Source organism: Schistocerca piceifrons, unplaced genomic scaffold (assembly GCF_021461385.2).
Source record: "Schistocerca piceifrons isolate TAMUIC-IGC-003096 unplaced genomic scaffold, iqSchPice1.1 HiC_scaffold_2357, whole genome shotgun sequence".
Lineage (NCBI taxonomy): Eukaryota > Metazoa > Arthropoda > Insecta > Orthoptera > Acrididae > Schistocerca > Schistocerca piceifrons.
The window spans coordinates 140,075-153,659 of NW_025728291.1; positions in this window are offsets into that span (position 1 = coordinate 140,075).

A 13,585-nucleotide genomic window follows, 5' to 3' on the forward strand; every position below is an offset into this window, starting at 1 on the left:
TAAGGAATTATGGGGGAATGCTATCTGTCCTTTGTATCTTATTTGTTCACAGGCTTTTCAAAGATTTATTAAGTTGTTATAGTAAACTCCTTATCTCTTTCATGTGAACCCCCGTTTGTTCTAGAGTCACGTTATCAGACTAGTCCTCCTCGTTTTAGGGACATTCAATATGGTCCTTTCCCTATCCCCTCTCCTCCTATCCGACCAGTTTACTTTACAATCATTATAGTGATGCACTTGCTCCTAATTTCAATGAGTTTTTTTTAAGTTTCCTGTATGCTGATTGAGCTCATCCGACTATCATTTCTTTCACGATTCTTCCACACTTTTCCAGCAGACAGTCCACCTGCACATCCTTGCACCTTTTGTTTATTTCAGTGTTCCTGCATTTCCCTAATTAATTTTCTACTTTTTTATTTCGTCGATCAGATTTACTATTTCTTCTGTTACCCAAAGTTCTTACACAGTTACCTTCCTTCAGCCTACGCTCGTAAGTCCAACTAAAGTCATTGCTTTGTTTACAGATGTCCATTCCTTGTCAGCTGAACTGCCTACCGTGCTATTCATTATCGCAGCAGGGACTTCAGATAAATTTCATAATTACTCCGTATCACTGTATCTCACTTCCCTGGACGAGTGTGCTTAACTTAAGCCTAACTTTCATCACTACTAGCATGTGTTCCGTGTCTACAGATGGCCTTACAACCCAGCAACTGATTTCTGAACGTTTATATGACTATGATGTAGTTCAACTGATACCGTCCTTTACCTCTAGACCTTTTCCAAATATACGTCTTCCTATTGGGATTTGGGTCATTTTATTGTCTATCACTAGCTGAACATTACTGCAGAACTCAATTAGCTTTTCTTCCTCCCATTCCTGCTACCAAGTGCATGTTGTGCGATAACTGTGTCTTCTGTTCCTTCCCCTAATTCCACCTCCCAGTCTTCCATGGTTATGAAATTATTATTTGCTTTCACTTACTACGTTAGCCGTTCAATATCCCTATATACTTCCTGGACCCGTTCATTCAATTTTTCTCAAAATGACATTTTCTGACAACAAGATGACACGAAGTGGTTGCAATAATTGTCATTTATTTGACTTTGGACTGTATTACAAGTGAGAAATGCAATACACCAGAAAATTAATTTCAAGCACAAATTGATATCATTATGTATGGTTGACAACTGTTTCTACTGCAACTAATTCTTTAAAAACGTGTACAACGCCTGAATGTGTGTGTCTGACTGTAGTTAAATGTGAATCATTGTACGTAAAAAAGAACTCTGGTAGAAAAGTCTAATGGAAAAGACTATTCTAAAGATTGTCAGTAAGTTATATTTTTCCTTGCCAATGGGCATTATGAGTGTAAACTAACTCGTTCAACATTACAATGAGAGAACGGTTTTGTGGTCCACGGAACAAGCTAACAATCTTTTGAAAATAACCTGAGGGAATGCTGACCAACATCGTCGAAAACCACTGCATCTCGACCGATTATGAACTCTGTCATTTTAAGGCATTTTCCAATTTGTGCCTTGGAAATTATGTGGGTTGCTTGTCATAATATCGGATTTTTGACGTATTTATACGGCCACATTCTCGCGAGTAATAAGAGCATGCAACATGCTGGGAAAACTCAACTTCTTCTTGGGCAATATGTTGAACATTATAGTCTGCATACCTCATAAAGTACAAATTCCTAATCAATAAAGGCTGGAAGTTCTCACATGCTATGTATTCAATTGATACGTTGACTAACAAACTCTTTAAACCATTGGTCCATAAAAACCAAGAAATATTAATGCTTTACTCATTTCAAAATTCTGCATCGTAATACCATTGTCAATGCTATATGATACCATGTCCGAAACACTTGCTTTTACGTTTAGGATGATAGTTTCAGGGCTTATATCCGTCGAGAACACATTATGAAAATGTTCTTTCTTAAACTTCACACACAAGCGATTCCAAGTCTTATCTTCAAAGTTTAGTTCTTTTTTATCGCAGGTCCCTTTTAATCTGTACCCAAATGAGTTATATCGGTTCATACTGACATGATATTTCAGTAAACGTAAAAGTGCATGACGACATTCACGTGCAAGAAAGTTAAATTTATATTTTCCTTCACTTGACATTTATAAATTAACAAGCTGCAGAAGTTCGGCACTAGTCTGGCTTATACAATGCGGAATATTTTTATTCCTAAGCCAGAGCACAATATGCACATTCCTGGTTTTTGTATTCGTGTTTCGCCTGTAAAAGCTCAATGGTAATTGTCATGGTATTTACAGTGACTGACTTCTAAAAAAGATATGGCAAGAACTGTTCATTGAACCTGTTCTTCAAACTGAAGGCGATCAAATCTAAATGATAGTAACTGTTGTTGATCTTACACCCAAATACAAGTTTAATCTCAACAACAAACCTAGAAGAAGAGAATAATTATCTTAGAATCCTTTCCAATGGGAACCTTAAAACCACCAGTACCATGACTTATTTCCCAGCAGGTAGTCATGAAACGATCCTGATTCACCGATGTTTCATCGAGGTAGTACACTTCTAAACAACCTCCTTCTCTTATACCGTGCACTTTTATAAAGCATGTGGTTCGTGCTGCACCTGTGTCAGTTCTTTCAATCAAAAACTCTCTTCTTAATACAATTGGAACAAAGGTCTCTTAAAATTCATTGCATTGACGAAGCGCTACCTTTGAATCCAATTTTCTCATGCATAATTTAAAAAGTTTTTGTGATGTCGGGTATTCACTACTTGTATACATTTCGAACACGGACCGTTTTAAAATATCGTTGTCAAAAACCAACCGTTTGTGCTACAGCTGTCTTGCGATTTCGATGTTTTTCAGGCAAAACGAAATCAAATTTTCCTGAGATTTCTGTAGCTTTGACGCCTTGATTTACTATTCTCTGAACAGCTCTCTTGCCGACACGTATCTGTGCAGTTAGTTTCTGTATCTTCAGAACGTGATTTGCAAGATGACACCAACGTCTGAAAAAGTTGTAAATGCGACAAACAATCTTACCCGCCTGCTTGTGAAGCCTTCACGCTTATTTCCGTCACCTGGCATATTTATTAGGAAATTGCACTAAAATACTTACAGGGAGCGATTCACAGCTATACTGCTACAAGAGAGTAGCGTTGACAACTGAATGAATAATTCGGTCGCTCCGTGAATTAAGAGCATTGTCGCCAAGCACAGCATGCGGGAGAGATATTCTCGCAATCTAGTTGAACCATGTGGCTTGCCGCTGGGAGAACGAATCTTATTTTCTGCTTGCAGTTGATGGAAGGGGATTCGCAGAACGGATGAAAATTGGCCCGCTTTCCTGTATGAAGCGCACTGGACTGCATGACAACTACCTAGTTTATCATTCCATTGCTCTCATTGGTCTCGACTTGGATTTGCATCTCCGCTGGCCTGGGCTTTCTCGTAAGTGTTTTGGCAAATGCTTCGATTCGCATCCGATGTCGTCAAGGTTGTTTGTACTGCTCCTCATCTGTTTAATGTCTACAGTCTGTCTGTCGTATTGAGCTTACCTACTGCTACTCTGAGGTGCTGTTTCGCAGGCAGCTCTCCCGCCAGATGGCTTCCTCTGTTTTACCATTTCTTCTTGATCTCTTACGTGCGCGCTGATAACCGGCTACCCATTTGAAATTGGGAGTGTAGCTAGGATAAAAAAAGGACGTGAAAGGTTGTCTACAACATGCATAGAAACGAGACGTGTGTCGAATTATATGGAAGGGAGACATACTCTGAGAGCCATATATCTTACCAAGTGAAATCATAACGTTAATACAATGAGAATGGTAGCATTAAATCACAAAGAAAAATCAAGTCCGGCTGCCAACATTAACACGTAGGTGTAGTGTCGGGATCGTGGATCTATGGAATCCCCGTCATGGGTTCAATGATTTCGGAGAAATCGATCAGCCGAGAATATGCAACTAGGAAATACGAGAGGCACTTCATGAAAGAATCTTGTTACTCTATGCTCATAAGATAAATGCGACTCAGGGTCATAATCAATGGACGAGGTAAGAACTTTTAAGTTTAATGTTTGAAAAACAAGCATAATTATCTAGAAATATCATCAGCTGGAAAGAAACTTTAAGAGGATTTTCCTGCAAGTGAATTTCAGTGGAGAATGGTACCAGCGAGTAATTTTGGAAGGTGTGTAATGTACATGTCAGTGTTCAGCTTAAGTGGCTAATAAATCTCGGAATTTTCTTGTTGATTTACACCAGCAAACTGAACACAGAACGTCAGCCAGAATTATGTTACTTCGCTCTGTTTGCATGGCTTCCCCCACCATTCAGCCTAATTCCAAACACGCAAAGAGATATACAGCCAGTAAAAAAGTGGATTTCTTGATAATTAAATTTTATCTCTGGATGCTTTCACTTATCAGAGACATCAGTCATTAACAAGATAAATAACTGGTGATTGCTTTCTTTGATGATTTTTTTTCATATAATGAGTATTCTGACAATTCAAAATCAAGCTCCTTGTTTAACCATAGCGACACCAACGTGTTTTCCATAACGCCCATTACCAGGAGCTAGTTTATGCACACCTTAAAAAAACTCAGAAAAGCAAAATTCGTTAATTGTTGCAGACGTTTAATTAGATATTAATGTGCAAAGTAAGGCCTGAAACTTTAAATGCTGAATATCAAATGCACTGGAAAAGTGACATCTGCTACTAAGATTTAAACTTTTGGGTTCTGTTTAAGTAAAAAAACAAAAAAACACTTTCAAAAAAAATGGTAGAAGAATTAATTAAAATTCGTAAATACTTTTTTCAAAATTTTAAAATGTAAAGTAGCTGACTAGATTAAAATATTTTCATAAGGTAGAAGAATGAATTAAAAATCGTAAATACTTTTGTCAAAATTTTAAAATGTAAAGTAGCTGACTAGATTAAAACATTTTCATAAGGTGTGCATAAATTACCCCCCCCCCCCCCCCACGATTGTTATTGCTTAGGTTAATGGGTTGATAATTGTTACTGTTTAGCTCAATCTGAGCTGTAATCTTAATGGTCGAGATATTTGAAACTTTTTTTATTTCATTCCAGCTAATGGTTGATTAAAGTGCGTTGTTCAAACTACGTTAAATTAACTGGAATATGCCTTGTAGAAGATTGCGACCAATTTCCTTTGTGGAGGCATCTAGAAAACAAAAATCATTTATTGTATTAAAACCTCTCTCTACTGCAACCCAAAACCTACCGCTCCCCTGCTTCATTCAGTTGCTACCGTGGTAATAATCCTCATCATATCAATTTAAGAATAAGCACATGGTAAACATATTTCAATGGTAGAACAGTAGGAAAGTGTAATCAGTTTGTAAACGATACTTCAGTCTGTCTATTAGCATTGACACTACGCAAATGCCGCTGCCCTCGCTCATTAAGTGAAGACTGTCGGCTACTGCATTGTCCCTAGTGGCAGGTTGTGCCTGAAAGCTGGCCGCTGCGGCCGAGCGGTTCTACGTGCCTCAGTCCGGAACCGCGCTGCTTCTACGGTCGCAGGCTCTAAACCTGCCTTGGGCATGGATGTGTGTGATGTCCTTAGGTTAGTTAGGTTTAAGTAGTTCTAAGTTCTAGGCGACTGATGACCTCAGAAGTTGAGTCGCATAGTGCTCAGAGCCATTTGAACTATTTTGAAGCTCGCTTACAGAAAGGGATATGTCACGCGGATGGTGAAGAAACAACTTTCATCGCCTGAAGATAAACGCATACGATACTGTGAAAGTTTGCTGGAAAAGTTTCAGAACCAGTTTTAAGTAACGAGTGTAAGAGTATATTAAAATCAACGGATCGTGAAGACAAAATTAGTTAGACAGCGCATAGAGACGATTAACCAGTATTTGTTTCCATAAACTGTACTTGAATGAACAGGTAGAAGTCATAATAATTGGAACAGTATGTGTAGTTCGTGGTTTGGTGGCTAGTTTCGGCATCCCAGGTCCTATTCCTGGCCGAATCGTTCAAATGGCTATGAGCACTATGGGTCTTAGCATCTGAGGTCATCAGTTCCCTAGAACTCAGAACTTCTTAAACCTAACTAAGGAGATCACACAGGTCCATCCCCAAGGCAAGATTTGAACCTGCGACTGTAGGTTCCAGACTGAAGCGCTTAGAACCACTCGGCCACACTAGCCGGCATTCCTGGCCAGGTCAGAGAATTTCTACCTTTGGAGACTTGGTGTTTCTGTAGACTTCATCATTCCATGTCGTTCTCATTGACGCGCAAGAGGCCAAAGTGGCTTCAAACTTCAAGTCTTGCACCAGCTCGCTGTATAACATGGTCTTCAGCAATAATACCATGGGATCAATATGCCTCACTCATACGATGGGAAGTCTCTCTTCCATGAACCTCACAGTGATTTGCAAGATGACACCAACAACAAGCATCTGGATTACGTTAAGGAAAACACATTGGAGGGTGGCTCACCTTGTTGCATCATTCATCATTGCAAAACAAATATTTTTAATTAATAACAATTCAATCATGAGGCAACTGACGGTTACCAAGATTCTTGCGAAATGCATACAAATAGATCAGATATTTAAGTGAAATTCAAAAAGTCTAAGGTTCATATGGTTCAAATGGCTCTGAGCACTATGGGACTTAACATCTATGGTCATCAGTCCCCTAGAACTTAGAATTACTTAAACCTAACTAACCTAAGGACATCACACACATCCATGCCCGAGGCAGGATTCGAACCTGTGACCGTAGCAGTCGCGCGGTTCCAGACTGAGCGACTAGAACCGCTAGACCACCGCGGCCGGCAAAGTCTAAGGACATTTGCATTAGACATAAAATTACACATTGCACTCAAAGAATGTAAACCATGAAATACGATGGTGGCCCGACTACAAACTGTTAATTAATTAAATAAACCTAAGGCAACACTCTGTCCCCGCAACTATATCACAACTGCGGGCTAATCCCAAACCGGACTTGAATATAAGCCCCACTGACATGAAACAAAAACGATTAAAATGCATGCATACATCTCCACTGGTTATTCTGCTCCTATACAGACAAGACAAACGCGCGACAGCTACGGTCGCTGGTTCGAATCCTGCCCCGGGCATGGATGTGTTGATGTCCTTAGGTTAGTTAGATTTAAGTAGTTCTAAGTTCTAGGGGACTGGTGACTTTAGAAGTTAACTCCCATTGTGCTCAGAGCCATCTGAACCATTTGAACAGACAAGACAGAGCCAAGCTCCCGAAAGACTACCCACATGTATAACCGAAGCAATAATAGTACTTCACTGGTTGACCACAAGTCTCTTCCGTGTAAATCACTTTAATTACTTATATAAACAGACAGGACCCAAAACTTAGTTAAAATGAGAATGGAAATTAAATTCCTTAGTTTTTAAAGAACTCAAGAAACTCAGTACTGAATTCTCCCAAAGACGTTTATCACACGCCCAGTAGGGCCTTACAAAAACAGAAATACTGAGTCTGTTACTTCCTAATCCGGCGACACACCCGCCGTGCCACAATACAAAAAGGAATAACAACGAACTACTCAACTTGGTGCTGGAACGGGAGAGCCGCAGGACGCCAACTTTTCACGAAGACCCGTCCATCTCTGTGTCCGACACACCACACGTTACCACACAACCCCAGAGGTAACATCTGACGCAGCAGATATGATACGACGAGAGCCATAGTCGATGGCGCCAGTAGGACCACGAGCGCGCCCTCAAGGAAGCCGTCACGACTCACGGAGTGTTGATAACCATGGAGACGTACAGTTCCCTCCATAAGTTTGGAAGCACCATGCTGCATATTACAACGGAGCAAGATGGAAGTGATGTATGTGGGTTTTTGGTTAGAATACGGAATAGCAATCTCAAATAACGGTTAATAGTGACACTACAGTATTTTAGACTTAATTATTATAAATATACATACATACTGTAACATACTGGTATTGCTCCGTTTTATGTAAACCGGCGTTACCTGTCCAAGCAGTTCTACTAAACACGCCGGGTGGCAGTAGTGGACAGCATGGCTATGTAGAGGTACGTTGTTTACATTCCTGCTCACTTGTAGTTACGTTTTCTTGAAGATATAACACGCCGCGAAAGCAACTGAAAATGGCTCCAAATCACGAGTAATGATAATCACTTTGCACCAAGAAGGCAATAGTGTCCGAGAAATAGCAAAGAAACTGGTGATTTCTATCAGCGGAGTTGTCAAAACCACACACCGGCATCGAGAAACAGGCTCCTATGGAGATCGTCCTCGCTCCGGAGCACCCAGGAAAATATCAGAACGCCAGGAAAAGTATTTGGTAGCGAGCAGTAAAAGTAACAGATTATAAACTGTCCGTGAATTGACTGCTGAACTAAACTCCACGAGGGATACACCGGTGAGTGAGTCAACAGTGAGACGACGCCTGGCAGACAACAACCTCCGAGGTTATGCAGTGACAAGGAAACCACTGTTGCGCCCTGTTAACAAGAAGAAAAGGCTTCAGTGGGCCAAGGCACACCAACATTGGACAGCGGGGGATTGGGAAAGATTCTTATTCACTGATGAATCGAAGTTCGAAATATCTGGAAGTAAACGCCGTCAATTTATACGCCGTTTACCCCATGAACGCTTGAATCCTCCGTGCGTAATTCCAATTGTGATGGTATGGGGATCGTTTGGAGGGAATAATGTCGGAGATTTGGTGAAAGTAGATCGACCAACGAAACAGAAGGATTGTCATACCATTCTCCAGCGACATGCTAAGGCATCTGGTTTGCGTCTGCATGGGAAAGTGTTTGTCTTGCAGCAAAACCACCACCCGAAACATACGTCCCGCTTGTGTCAGAACTATGTGAAGTCACTAGAGGTTGGTAATATATAAAAAAACATGGAATGGGCGCCCCAATCCCCTGATTGTAACCCAGTCGAGCTGCTACGCGATGGATTGGACAGGAGGATCCGAAAACGGGAAATCATGAGTGGGTAACAATTGTGGCAGGTCCTGCAGCAAGAATGGAGATTAATTCCAACTGAAACTTTGGCAAAACTGACGCAGCGCATGCAGAGAGTGTGCAAGGCAGTGACGAGAACAAAGGGTAGGTATTTTGAGGAATCGAATATTTAATTGTGGCAATTTCCTGTGTATTACTTTAAACTTAATAAACATTTTGAAAACAACAAAAGGCATTTTTACACTGTACTTCCTTTCCTTTTTCCATAATGATTAGGTCCTTCCAAACTTATGGAGGGTAGTGTAGGTATTCTCGGTTTCTTCCGTAGGCCGGTGATTTGGTGAAAGCAGCTCACCTCAATCGTGTGGAATGTTTAGAGGTGTCGACGGGATACATCATTCCAAAGACTGGTAGGGCTTCTGTATTGTGATACCGAGTACAGGATGTACACCATAGATTTTCTATGCTCTGTAATGAGTTCGGCTGCAGATTTCCCTGTCTTTGTTGTAAGCGAAAACATTCTGTTGGCATCCACCTACATAGGAGGAAATGATCATCACGATAAAGTAAGAGAAATCAGGACTCGCACAGATTGGAACGGTAGAGAGACACCTTGAAGGTGGTTAATTGCACCCTCTGCCAGGCACTTTATTGTGAATAGAGGAGTAATCACGTAGATGTAGATGTAGATGAAGGACGAATGATGGAGAATTTGCTGGAATATGAGTCTTGCATTATTTACAAAAAACGATAGGAAGAGTGACACAGAAAGGAATAAAGGCAGATTGATTTCTCATTACTAAATTACTAAGCCGTTCTATATGTTGCAAGCAAGAACAATTAAACATAGATCTATTGCAATTCCTATAAGCAATTGACAACACGATTTTACAAGTTCAATGACAAACTGTTAAAAACCTCGGATAACTAGTGAATCAAGAAATTTTTAAAACAGATATATTCTAAAAAAAATTTAATGTAGAATAAATTCGGACATATTTCATTACATATCATCACACAAACAAAATACGACACAATACATTATTGAAGTTTACTGAAGTTGTTTCAAAATTAAAGGACTTGAAACTCGTTTGGTAAGTCTCTTACACTGAGGTGACAAAACTCGTGGGATAGGGATATGCACATATATAGATGGCTATAGTATTGCGTACATAAGGCAGAAAACGGCAGTGCATTTGCGGAGCTATCATTTATACTCAGGTTATTCAAGCGAGAAGGCGTCCCACGTGATTGTGGGCACTTGACGTGAATTATCAATCTTTGAACGTTGAGTGACTGTTGCAGCTAAACGCATGGGACATTCCATTTCGGAAATCACTCAAAAATTCACTATTCCCAGATCCACAGGGTCAAGAGTGGGCCGAGAATACCAAATTTCAGGCACAACTGGTAGAACTGGCTCTCAGCACTATGGGACCTAACATCTGAGGTCATCAAATGGTTCAAATGGCTCTGAGCACTATGCGACTTCTGAGGTCATCAGTCGCCTAGAACTTAGTACTAATTAAACCTAACTAACCTAAGGACATCACACACATCCATGCCCGAGGCAGGATTCGAACCTGCGACCGTAGCTGTCGCTCGGCTCCAGACTGTAGCGCCTAGAACCGCACGGCCACTCCGGCCGCCTCTGAGGTCATCAGTCCCCTAGACTTAGAACGACTTAAATCTAACTTAACCTAATGACCTTACACACATACATGCCCGAGACGGGATTCGAACCTCCGACCGTAGCAGCAGCGCGGTTCCGGACTCAAGCGTCTAGAACCGCTCGGCCACAACGGCCGGCTTTCAGGCACAACCTGCCACTACGGACAATGCAGTAGCCGACGGTCTTCATTTAATGAGCGAGGGCAGCGGCATTTGCGTAGAGTGTCAATGCTAATAGGCAAGCAGAAATCAATGTGAGACGTACGACGAACGTATCCATTAGGACAGTGCGGTGAAATATGGCATTAATGGGCTATGACACCAGACGACCGACGCGAGTATATTTGCTCACAGCACCATACCATCTGCAGCGCTTCTGCTGGTTTCGTGACCTCATCGGTTGGATCCTAGACGACTGTAGAACCGGGTCCTGGTAAGATGAGTCCCCATTTCAGTTGATAAAAGCTAATGGCAGGGTTCGAGTATGACGCAGACCCCATGTTGCCAACAAGTCACTGTGCAAGCTGATGGTGGCTCCATAAAGGTGTGGGCTGCGATATATGGAACGGATTGGGTCCTCTGGTCCAAATGAAGTAATCACTGACTGAAAATGTTTATGTTCGTCTACTTGGAGACCACTTGCAGCCATTAAGGACTCCCCAAACAACAATAGAACATTTATAATTGACATTGCGCCGTGTCACCGGGCCACAATTCTTCGCGAATGGTTTGAAGAATATTCTGTAAAATACAAGCGAACGATATGGTCACCCAGATAGTCGCCTGACTTGAATTCCATCGGATGTTTGTGGAAGGTAATCGAGAGATCGGTTCACGCACTAAAACCCGCAACAGAGTCGCAATTATGGACGGTTAGAAATTTCTAAAAATGATTCAAATGGCTCTGAGCACTATGGGACTTAACTGCTGTGGTCATCAGTCCCCTAGAACTTAAAACTACGTTAACCTAACTAACCTAAGGACATCACACACATCCAAGCCCGAGGCAGGATTCGAACCTGCGACTGTAGCGGTCACACGGTTCCACACTGTAGCGCCTAGAACCGCACGGCCACTCCGGCGGGCCAGAAATTTCTGCAGGGGACTTCAGACATATTGAATCCATGCCAAGTTGTCGTGCTGCACCACGCAGCGTAAAAGGAAGGCCCACACGATACCGCGAGGTGTCCCATGAGTTGTGTCACCTCAGTGGATTTAGTGACAGAGAAGAAATTTACATCCTAATAAGACATTAATATTCCTCCTTCTGTACGAAAGATTGTACTGCTTTTCTGATGACTTAATCGGCAAAAGTTCTTTAAACCCCAGCTTGCTTACTTCCCTTTTGTGTTTGTGAAAAACTCGTCACGTCAGTTGTGCGGACAACGCATTATTCACCCACATGAAACAGGAAACTGTAATTGCAACTGAGCCGTGGTAAAATTTGCTGTTATGAAGAGCGCGCCACAGCGCGTACTGTGAAGCAGTCGCCCTCCGTTTCTGGCGGTGGCGCCGCTGTGGCAATCGCAGCTTTGGTGTCTCCCTCTGGTGTGAAAGGGGAAAGGTAGCCTGTTCGCGTGCATTTAAGGGGCGCTATGAGCTCGCTAGGTGGCGAGTCTGGTCAGTTGGTCAGCCGGGTCAGTCAGTGTCTGTCTGTCGTCCGGAGTGCTAGTCCGTGTTAGGCCGCCAGTCTGCAATGGCCATTGGCGGTTGGATCGATCGGTTGGTTGGTCGCGGAATGGGACACTAGATGACTTGTCCGTCGTGAGCGTCGGCGCATGTGAGGTCGCCACGTCAGTCCAGTGGCCCGCGCCGTATAGTGAGGGGTAGAGGCTTCGCGGTCGACCCAAGAGCAACAGGAGTCAACCCACGACATCGGTCTGGCCGGCACGAGCTGCGACGCCTTGAGACGAGAGATCGGCGCGCCTTCCTGCGTCCGTTGGAGCGGCTGGCAGCGGACGGTTATGGAGAGCGTTTTGGGAGTGCTGCGCCAGGTCTTCGCCATACATCACACTTTATTAAAAGTTAAGTGATTCGTGCTATGTTGTTTCATTTACTTGTTAAATTCTACTTGTGTTCATGGTCAGTCTCTCGTCCCCCAGCTTGCTCGACTGTCTCTCGTCCGCTTTTGTTAGGCAGTTAGTGTCTGTCTGTCGGTCTGCCGTACGTTAATAGCTGCCTCTGTCATGTTTATCGGATTCGGTGTTAAAGAATTTATTGCTTGAAGTGTAACGGCCGAATTCCTGAAATGTTTTAATCCTGCCTATCATCTTCAGAGGCGGTATATGTGTAATGTAGAGCATGTTTGTATATTTCATGTAAGACTGCATTACATAGATTTTTATTTAAATGATCATTTTAGTATACAATTTTGCCACCCTTCCACCGTAAGAGTTTTTTTAATCAAGTTGCACCTTCGGTGGAAAGTTAATTTTTTAAATGTTAGTGTTTCGTACCATTTCCATCCCTCCCACGGGGTGCATAGTTTATGTACTTGTGTGAGTTCTTAAGATTTTTAGTTTAAAGTAATCTGGTGTGTTGCAGTGTAATCATTCAGAGGTTGTTGTGAGCGGTCGTGAATACGGCCGTGTCAAGAGGGAGCGGCCAGGTTCTCAGCCCGAAAGCTCATACTGTCAAATTAGTTCCTTCTGCCTCTGAATAAATTGTAACTAGATATTTAGAGGATCCTTTCTGATTATGATTTTAAATCTGTTGGGGGAAAAAAGGGCTTTTAGGAATAAAATTTCCATTTATTGAAGGAAATTTAATTTGTTTTCATCAGTTACTCGCTGGCAACTACTTCCACGCTCACATAGTGTGATTAAATGTATTAATGTTCTTGATGAATCGCTAGTAAAAAAAAATGTAAATTCTTAAGAAGACGTTTTGAAAGTAAATTCACGGTTCAGCAAAGATTCTATTAAACCAAATTT